The sequence below is a fragment of the Phalacrocorax aristotelis genome, chromosome 17, assembly GCF_949628215.1.
Source record: "Phalacrocorax aristotelis chromosome 17, bGulAri2.1, whole genome shotgun sequence".
In the NCBI taxonomy this organism is placed as follows: domain Eukaryota; kingdom Metazoa; phylum Chordata; class Aves; order Suliformes; family Phalacrocoracidae; genus Phalacrocorax; species Phalacrocorax aristotelis.
The window spans coordinates 10,190,662-10,201,705 of NC_134292.1; positions in this window are offsets into that span (position 1 = coordinate 10,190,662).

An 11,044-nucleotide genomic window follows, 5' to 3' on the forward strand; every position below is an offset into this window, starting at 1 on the left:
GGTATCACTCTGTATTGATGACCTGGGCTTGAGCCTCCCTTCTGTGCTGAAGGTCAGTTGTGGGGCTGGGTTTGGGAGAGGCTGTTGTAAACTCATGGGGTGTAGGGGTTGATCTCATCTCCAGAACATGGTTGCTTGGCCTTTCCCTAGGATCTGTCCTGGCATCAGTGCGGGCCATGGACTAAGCTGTATGCGCTTCTTTATGTCCATAGGGAGGTTGGTTCCTAAGATGTGATTCTCTTCTCAACTGAAAAAACCAAAACAAAACTGAGATGGCCTCAGCATGGTATACCATAAGCCTTTACTTTAACACAGACTAGTTTTGAGGGGTTGGAGTTGTTGCCTGGTTCCTTTTTGTGAGGCCACATAATGCTGAGCTGTGGCTCCTTTTCCTTCTATGTGTTGCAAGCTGGACTTGGATTTGTTGGGATTTGTTTTGTTTTCTCAAATGTGAATTATAATTTGAAAGGCAGGAGAATTTCTGGGCACTGGATGCTGAAATTCCTGTTTACCTGCTCCTCAAGGCAGTCCTGCCATGGGCCTGCTGCTGCCTTGTCTCTGGGGGGTCTCTGGTAAATGAGAGGGTTAAAACCAAGCTGTCTGTGTGTGCAGAAGAGGAGGGATGGTGGTGACCTTCTAGTGAAGGAAGGGCTGAGCACTGTGGATTGCTGCACCAGAACCATTGCTTTCTTAGGTGTGGTGGGATGGAGGCCCCACAGCCCAGCTGGTGCCTGATGGGGTTCATCTGAGGATGATGGAGTGGAGCAAGGCTGTGTGTGCTGAGCAGACCCAGGTTGGCAGAAGGTGGGGGGGTGGTGGTGTTAGTGGCCTAAAAAAGATATCTGTTGTAACTATGCTCTTTGGAATGTTAAATATCCAGCGTGGTCCTCAGTACCCCACTGTCTCTGTCAGTGTGCAGCCCCTTGGGCCCAGCTCTAGCAGCAACTGCTCTGATAAGCCTGAATTGAGAGCCACGGGGAGCCTTTAGCTAAATGAGGGAGGATTTGGACAGCAGACCTCTCCGTTTGGGATCTGGGCTCCAATTGTTGAGTTTATCATGTTGAATTGGCTTCATACTAAATGTGGCTTTTATAAGAGCGATTGAGAAGGAGCAGAGCCAGATCCTGCTTCTGTTCCTTGCCACCAGCAGTACTTAGCACAGCCTTTTCATTTTCATTTTCTGAACATACTCTTCTTCCTGTGGCCTGTTTCTGAGAGGAGGCTGCCATGAACTTCAAAATTAATTTTCCTGGACTGTCCTAATCGTTCTAGCTGAAACATCCCCTTGTTATGCTCTTATTGGGACTTGGCTCTGGGGGATAAGGGTGTTTTGATGAACCTGCCTGATGTGGCAAAATTAAAACTTATTCTGGTTTTAATTTGTACTAATCATACACTCAGAAATAAAGAATTGGTCCCCCAAGTGTTTTTCTGGACTAGAGGACCAGGCTCATTTATTTGCATGGATTAATATGCTGCATGCTAATTGTGGGATGCCGATATTAGCCATGCTGCAGGAACGGGGCAGTGGAACCACACCGAGTCAGTCTGGAGACATAGCTATAGCCCAGATCCATTGAAACACAAATTCATGCAGTATTTTATCACTAGATTTGCCAACAGGAAAAATAATTTTCAGAAACAAATTCCCTTGTGTTAGTTGAGGCAGCTTATTAACTTAGAACACTAATGGCCATGCTTTGATCAGATGGGATATTTCTTTCCCACTGCCATATAAAGGGCAGTGGCTTGTGTCCTATGTGTGAGTTTAACTGTTCAGACCAAACGCAGCACGACGCAGTAGGCTCCTGCACAACCCCACAATGAGCAGCACGCACAGGAGCGGTCACGGAAATAACTGAGCACTCACCTCGGGTTTTTGCAGGCTGGTGCCTGGTATCAGGCCCGGCTGTGGCGTGCCGCCCTGAGGCATGCCCTTGTGCCCCAAAGCCTGCCCTGGGGGTGGCTGGGGGAGGTCCTCCTGCACCACCCAAGCTCTCTGTGCTTCTCCTTCCTTACAGCACCAGCACGGCTGGTGCCGCAGGGAGGCAAGGGCAGGATGGGAGGAGAGCTGGGGCTGTGGGTGTGAGGTGCCTCTGCACTCTCGTGCTTTCGCAGGGTTTTTGGGCCCTGGCATGGGATCAAGGTGAGCCTGTTTCTCCTTCAGGTGTAGCACAGCTGGAATATGATCGCTTTTGAGGCTCTGTGGGTTAACGCATTACTTGTCATTAATATTATATCAAGCCAAGCAGAGATCGAGTTGCAGTGTGTGGAGCCTTGACATGGTGGTGCTTTCCCTGCTGTGCCCAGCAGGCTTGGGGGAGAGGGCTGGGATTCCTGGGGTGAGGCTGGGATAGGACTGGCAGCAGGAATATAACGGAAGTCAGAGGAAAGCTCATGAGTCAGGACTGGGTCTGGCCCCATCACCCCTGGCTTGCTGCATCTGTGGGGACAAGAGTCGCTCAAGAGTCACCTCCTGCTTCCAGCACGGCAGATGTTTTACTTCCTGCTAATCTTGGCAGAAAGACCCAAATGATCAGCAGAGGATGGAGGAAGGGAAAACCGGAGCCTTCTATTTTCTGAGGCCATCCCCCCTCCCCTTGTGCGTTAGGGCAGGGAAGGTGTCAAGTTTTAGCCTACCTCAGGGAACAGCTTTGTAAAGTAACGGGTCTCTGCACCAGTGCTCCTTAGGGCAGAACCACGGTTATCACATACTGCTCCAGACCCTGTGCTGGGTGTTACGTGTGCCCCATCACACTTGTGTGTAAGTGCCTTTGAAAGATTTCTCTACTGATAGAGCTATCAGCGACACAGCTATAGCTCCGTGTGTGCCTACAAGCGCATCACACACACACACTCATGGGGTGGGCACCACGCGTGTATGCTGCGACACTGCCTTGCACCCTGAGCTGGCAGCAGGTGGATGCTCCAGTTACAGATGGGAAAGTCAAGCCAAGACTTATCTTGGGTATTTTCTAGCTGTCATGGACTAACCTGCAACCTGATGGCAATTACGAGCCTGGAGGTCAAACTGCTCTTTGAAAAGTGGAGCTGAAGGCACATACGCTCAAGGCAGGAAGATGCTGGTGGTCAAAAAAAAAGACAAACCCAACCTGCCGGTTGCATCATCTGTGTTTTGGGGAGCTCTGTCACTTCCCACAGAGCAGCCAGTCGTGCTAATGAGAAGGCTTGCTCTGAAGTCACCTCTCCTCCATTAATTAAAGCTGTTTGGTGTGAAGCAGTGAAGAGGAATTGAGGAAGGGCTCTTGATGCAGTTACACTTTCCATAGATGTTGCTGAGTATCCATTATGGCCCGTGAAAGCCTTGTCAACATTTTTCCAAGGAAGAATGAAAATGTAAATAACTTTTAAAAATGATTCAATGTCACTGTGGTATGGAAAAAGGTCATGCTGCTGGAGACCATTTATCTTTTGCCAATTTAAAGAGCTTTTTTCCTATTACATTTTTTGAAATTAATGTTTTTAAATGTTACCCAAAGTAATGTTAACAATCATGGGGTTTATGGGATTGATCGTTATGCAGGCTGGGATTTAAATTGAAAAAGATTTGTTTTAGGTAGTTGTTGCTGAGGGGGTTTAACAGACTTTTTGATTTATTGCTTATAAAAATGTTTGCATGGTTTAATGAAAAGAGAACCAGACCCTGAGTTCCCACACAAATGAGGGTAGAATATTTCTCGCGAGTGAGTTTGCAATAATGGAATCAGAGCTCTTAAAGTGTATAAATCTGAGGTGAGCCTGAAGAGACAGGGTCCTTATGTACAGATTAAGTGTTGGAGGGAAGATAAGTTGGAGACTGAGCTTCCCCTTAGCCCTGTATAGCGCTGCCCCTCACTGCTGTGAGGGCATCTGGCGCTCTGTGAGCCTAGCAGTGTAGCAGAAAGTCTGTCCCTGCCAATGTGCTTGGCAAAGCCCTGGTCCAAAGGAGCAGTGCAAAGCCAGAGTTCAGGTGTCCCAGACAGCATGGGCACAAATGGTTTGTTGTGGGGTTTTGGTACCTATTACCTGCCAAGCATCAAAACAAGAGCAAAACACTGCATGGATGCAGATGAGGTCCTTGACCTGAGGAGGGACGGCCAAGGGGGGGACCTTGGAAATAAGGGCTGGGTGTTAAAAACTAAAGCTCAGGCTTGTCGGTGTGGTTCAAAGAAAAATGCTTGGAAATAAGGGTGTAGAGATACTGTTTGCATCCAATGAGGGGAAAGCCCCACATCTGTTCCACAAAGGGCAATAGCACCAGTGATGACAGGCTGTCAGGGGAGATTGGATGTGGCTACCTGCCTCCTGCAGTGGCAGAGCACAGCCCCCCTAACAAGGCAGGCCAAGACCTTCTTGTTAGCTTGCCCGCCCCAGCTGTCCTGCAGCAATGCTGACTTGACTCTAAACTCCCCTCAAGTAATTGGTGACACTTGGGAAAGGCTTTCTGCTCCTCTGCACAGGAAGAATTTTAACAGAATCTTGGTTTGGGGAAGGGTGGGGGGGAAATAGCTCTGCTCTTAATAGAAATGCTTGGCCTGCTGAGATGTACTTGCATTTTTCACCTCTGCTGCCCCTGCTACATCAAGTGTGAGGGAGCAGGGGATGCCACAGCTGGTGCTTTGCATGTAATTTTCACCCTCTTGTTAATGACCTTGCAGGGATTAGCATGGCCTTCTCCATATGCCAGTAGATTATGTCTGTTGGCAGCTGCTACTACTGGAGCAAAATGGGATAGTTTTCATTAGGAGTGCTTGACACTAGGTTGCCCTGGGTGTCGTCAATCCTAAACTGTCAGTGCCTTTGAATAAAGCAGTGTACAGATGTGATTTATTAGATGTGTTGCTGCTTTGCTGAAAATGTGGCATTTTCAAGTCAGCAAGGTCTTGCAGAAGTGTGGAAGGACCTTCTTGCTCTTCCCTACCCACTTACCCTTCCACCCCACAGGCTCTCTGGGGCTGTGTGGTAGTGCAGGATTGAAGAGCTGCCCTGAAATGACTGAGTGGCATGGGGACTTGGATGAAATAACTCCCCTGTGCTGTTTGGTGTAGCTACATGCTAGTAAATACGTGTGTGTTTGTGTTCAGTGGGGGGAAACTGTATTTTTCAACAGCTTTAACTTGTAAATCTGTTCCAAATGAGCATTTCTATCCAGCTTGAATGGGGTGTGGGGGAAGCAAAGACTCTTCCTCAGTGTTGAAACATGATTTGGCTTTGAAATTATTTTGTTCTGATGCTTAAGAAAATGTTCAGGTTTACCACACAGATATCTCCCCCCTTAATTCAAGCAGTGCAGGGGAAAGTCAGATTTCAGTGTTACCTTATTCCTGTAATTGAATCACGGGCATATCCTGAGACTGCAGAATATTTTTGCAGACTGGGATGCACATGGCTTGTTTCTGGGGACAGGGTTTCTAGGATGCAGGGTAGGGGGTGGGTGAGACCCTCATCCAGCTCCTGGGGAGAGATGCTGCAGAGGCTTCCTTCCTCCCTTTGCCCTGGGAAGAACCAGGCTCTCTGTGTTCTGCAAGGTTATTAATCCTCTCTTTATCCTGTTTTAAAACAAGCAGTTTAAAGGAGGCTGTCAAAGATGATAGGCCACAAATCCATGTCATTCTCTTGATTTGCAACAGCAAAGCTAAACCCTCCTGTGTCCCTCCCTCCTTAACAGAATGAGGGCTTGTGCTCCCCTCAATAACCCAGCCCACCCCAGCCGGAGGAGACCCGTTCCTCGGGCAGAAGTGTTCATTTAAAAGGGCCTAAGACTATCCTGATGACATAGGGTGTAACCAGACAGCTAGTCCACAGAATTCAGTGGTGTTATTTAGGGCTTATGTCCACCTGACAGACCCATCCATCACCCATGTGGCTTTATTGAACGGCAGACTTGAGTAAGGGACCAGCTGTTGTGGGAGAGTCCTGAAGCTCTTTGCTCTGCTGGACTTTGTGCCCACTCAAGGATGGGCCACTGGCCCTTCTGAGCAACACTGAGCAGAACAGCTTCACTGCAGTCTAACTACTTAATGACTCTTTGCAAGTTCAAGTAACCAGCAATTAACTATTTAAGGCATGCCAGAGGAGGATTAGCAGCTGTGCAATATGCCAGGTATGATTCATCTTGAGTGTATATGTCCCTTCTAATCAATAGGTAACTATTTCATCAGCAATAGTTCTGGTTAAATCTAAATTAATACTGCATGTGGGACACTTGATTTAAAAGTGGTAATATAATGTAAAGTGAATTTTGCTCATTTTTATTACAAAACAAAAGCTAGAGATTGTAACAGAGCAGCAGAGCTGGGCCAGCCCAAACTCCCAACAGGCACTGTCAAAAGAAATAAAGAAAAGTGAGAAAATCCTCACATCTGAATTGAGCTAATTTATCGGCCCATGGTAGTCTGGAGATGTTCGCAAGCACTGCCTGTGGGCAAAGCTCCCGCTTCCCTGGCATTGAAGGAGGCCTTTGTGCAAGTCTGTACGAGCTGGGTGCTGGGAGGGCTGTTTCGTGCCCAGGGTCCCCAGGGACAGCTGGGGTGGGGGGCTGTGGGCGCCTGGGGAGCAACTTGCTCTGAGGCCCTGAGTAATTTCCTAGTCAGAAGAAGACACAGATGAGTGGTGAAAGGGTGTGGGCAGGGGATGATAAATGAGGGAGGAAGGAAAAAAGAAGCAAGAATGGAGAATGTGAAAAGAAGTGCTTGAACTCTGACTGCAGTAGCATTACACCACAGATGGGTTTGACTTCTGTATTCAGCAGTAGGAACAAAACGTCACCCTTGGCAATTAGAGGCAGCATCAGCACAGCTAGTTTTTGGGAGAGAAGAATAAAACAGGTTAGTTAATAATGACACCTCCAAAAAGCCCAGGAGGTAAGTAGAACAGCCTCTTTCTCATATGTAAAAACTAAAGTCCAATACTACAGAATAAAAAGGAATAAACAAAGCTATCTTCTTGTCACCTATTACAGCACCGAGTACATGAATCCTGTCAGCATGTGACTAGCAATGATGCTAAGGATTACATGAATGAGACTGCAGCTGGGATCCTTGCTGGCTCTGGGTTTTCTCAGATCTGTGGCGCTTGCTGTTTTGTGCCCAGGCCAGGGAAGGCTCTGATCTGGTGTGGGGTAACAGACCCACCCCCAGCCACCACCATCTGGTGTCTGCCAGCTGGGCCATGCCCAGGGTGTGACCCCCATATTAGAAGAAAGAAACTGCTCCTTTTCCCTGGCTTTCTCCTTGCTGGAAGCCCCACAGAGGTGTTGGGGTCCAAGTAAAACCACCTGCTGTTCTCCTGCCTGGAAATCTCCTTTTGGAGCCATGTTGAAGTGCTGTGAAAATATCCTAAAATTGAGGTGTGTGTTTTGCTGCCCACGCTCATGGCTGGAAGGGTTTCTTCCTCACCAGTGGTCTGCCTGAGCCTTCAGCTGCACCCAAAGCTCCCTCTGCGCAGCACTGGAGATGCTTTACCCTATTCTCAAATTCCCTGATAGAGGAGGGCATTTCAGAAGGTGTAAAACCGACCAGCCTGATTGCTATGCTGACTCGTGTTCCTGTGAACATCCTGGGGATGTGAAGGAGAGAATGTGGAATTTTCACAGGCCTCGTGGTCCTGCAGGCTGTGGCTCAGACACACCTGTGCTTTTGCACCAAGTAAATGGGGCCCTGAAGAAAATCTGGGCATAAAATTGCAATGCTACTGTTTGCCAATTGGGTTGCTCTGCACCTTTCAGGCAGGTAAAGGGTTCTGCTTCCTCCTCCAGAAAGTGAGGCAGACAACACTGCGGTAGGGAGGTAAGGAGTGGCAAGGTTGCTTTCTTAGAAATGATGGATGTAAAATATTTGTTTAATCATTTTTGCAGTAGGATTTTGGAGATTTCCAACAAAAGTTGGGTACCAACAGCATCAGGGGGTTTAGAATTTAATGAGGTAACTTTAATTATTCAAATTCCTTTTTTCATTAAACTAAGTATTCTATTAGTTTAAAATACAGAGATATTTGAATATACTTGGTACTTGCAGTAGGAAAATTAATAGTCATGGTAGGAAAGTCTTATTGCTTTTTTCCCCCACTTTCATTCTATTCTCATTGGAGAAGAGCTTGTTCCAAAGTTTAGTTAATCATTTAGACTACTCATGTAAACCTTGCTGAAAACATTCTCTTGACATCATAAGGCTAAATTAGAAAGAGAATTGACATGAAAACAGCTTTAACACATTGGTTGTCAACACTGATTAAATATACGATGTGATTTTGGCATAGTTAGCGTTCCTGATACTAGGATTGCAATCTCGTGCAATATGACATCAGCCCAGAGAAAGATGTTAGAGTGATGAAAGTGCTCGTACCCTAGAGATACTGGACCCCAATTTAAAATGGTAGAGTGCAACTGGTGTTCACAGCCTGGCCCAGAAGCTAGCAGGGCTGCCCTGTGTCAGGCCAAGGCATGCGGGAGAGCCATGGGGACTGAGCCAGGGCAGGACGACTTCTGCTGCAGCCGTGAGCTCCCGCAGCTCCCGCACCCCTCGGCTCCCCCCAGGGCTGTGCAGCCATGCCCTGTGCTCCCCTGACCCTGGATCTCTGCCCTTGCCAACCCCATCCCAGCAGCTCAGCACTGTGATGGACTCAGCCTGGTGTGGGTTTACTTTGTGGTGCCAGTTTTGGCTGTGTTTTTTTCCTAAGTGAGGGCATCTGGCACTTTGTATTCTCCTGTCTTTTACAATACCGTGGCTGAGCTGGGGTGCATTGGGAGGGTGACTGGCTTCTCCCTCTGCATCTCAGAGACTGGGTTTTGCGTTGATGTGGAAGCAGCCTCCTCGCAGTTCAGGGATGATGCTCCCAACACTCCCTTTCCCAGAATTCAGCACATGACATTCACATAGTACGATTTCAAAGGCACGCAACTTCTGCAGCAACGTATATCAGGAATGACAGCAATTTGGTAGAATATTAGGGTGGGGAGAAACCCCAACTCCCAAACACTAGAGATCCTCCCTAGGGCATCACCAGGTTAAAGCCTGCTCCAAGGTCTTCTGAGGGGACGCAGACCTGGCTCGCACAGGCCTGCTCTGAGGTCCCGCAGAGAGCGATACCTTGCTTAGCAGGGGAAGGGGTCCCAGTTTCAGGGGCTGATTAACTGTAATAACCTCTGGATTAAGACTGGTCACAAACATGCTGAGGAGTGGATAGCTCTGGGTAGGAGCAGACCCAGAGGGTTGAAAGGCTACTTTCAAGAATACCCAGGGAGCATCAAGTTAGTCAGGACACTCTTGATTCTGGACTAGATTTTTTTTTTTTAAATGAGGTGCAAGTCTACAACCAGAAGACACTAAAAAGCAATTGCATTAAATCAAGAACTACATTTGACTTTATGGATTGTTTATGGGGTCTTTCTTTTATTAATTCTTTATCCTTTAATATTATAAAGGATTTGTGTCTACAATAAATAATGTAAAGTTACATTACATCCTCTTTGGCTTAAAATTTTAATATTCCTATTGCCCATCTCCATAAAGAAATTGTATTTGAGGTCATTGCATATGTACAGCTGCAGTCATAACCCTAATGGAATTACTATTCAAGCACAGGCGAGATTAGTATGAATGCCAAGAAACTACCCGTCTGTCAGGGGAAAAGGTAAAAGTTCAGAGTTCAGCTTGCATCCAAATTATTTATCTCCCTAATAACTTAATAGATTGAATATATTACTTGTCAGTGACCTTGATGTGCAACAATAAAGACCCCTTGGTTGTGTCAGAAAATATATGAGACTATAATAAGTAGTACTTATGTAGTGGAATAAAAACATATTCTTTATGATAATGAAGTCTCTTCCTGCAAGGACATCACAAGGACATGAAGGCATGTAAATATAAACACCAGCTTACATTTGAGTGTAGCTAGACAGTGGCTTCTTTCCTGAAGTCAGATGAAGAGATGCTGGCTGTGCTCGGCAGGTGCCCCAACCCGGGCGTGTCTGCCTAGGCAGCGGGTCCCTGGCCGCACACGGCGAGGGATGGCTTATGCCCCTTGCTGCTTGCCCAGGCGTGTGTAATGTTCTACATCCCTTCTCCCAGCCACTTCATGCAGAGAGGCAGCCCTTGCTTTTTCAGAGTCCCATTGACCTGGTGCCATTTCTAATTGTGTCCATTCTGGATGTCTCAGGCATTTAAAGGAATCATTTAAATGAGAGTTTAGGATCAAAGGTAATACTGCAAATAGGCGTGTTGTAAACATGCCTAAAAATAGGAAGGTAATTTCCCTGAGTGCCGTGGTCTCTGTAGCAGTGCAGCACAATGTCTCTATTTCTTTCTGTTTCTATGTCTATTTTTCAAGGCTTCACATTACCCAAAGGGGAAAACAAAAAGCCCTCGAAGGATATTGTTCTTTAATAAGGCTTATGATTATGGATTTTTTTCTTCCTCAGCCAGCACAGAAGCACTATTAATATACTCAAATGGAATGAGTCTCTCCTCTTTAATAGGTCATTTTAATCATATATTTAAAGTTTTTCTTGGAGATGGAGGAGGAGGGTGAGAGGCATGTCAGAGAAAGAGGAACTTATTTTATCTCTTTAATGTTTTCCAATTAATCCTCACGGTGTGCCCACCCGCAGCGCTTAAGCCAAGCTGAGCGCAGGGGTGGTGCAGCTGGCTCCAACTGCTCCTGGCATGTCTCCTCGCCTCCTGGGATACCTTGGGTGTGGGCTGTGGGAATGTGAAGGGGTCCCATGTCCAAGCCAGAACACTAGTCTTGGAAAGCAATGTGGCATCTTGTCTCTGAGGTCCCTGAAGTTGTGAAGAATCTTCCTTTCTTCTGCCCCAGCAGTGCTGCGTGCTGGGCTGAGCCTCCAGCCCCTTCCCCAAAAGTGTGGGACCCAGCCCTGGGCTGAGGAAGCACCTGAAGTCTTGTCCCTGCTCCCAGAAAGCCTGCTGGAGCTGGCACGTGTGCGGTTGTGCTCCCATTCCTCAGCCACTTATCCCAGCAGCCTCACGTTTTTGATTGTATTTATGGCCACTTAATCTGTGCTAGCAGCCAGGATCAAATATAT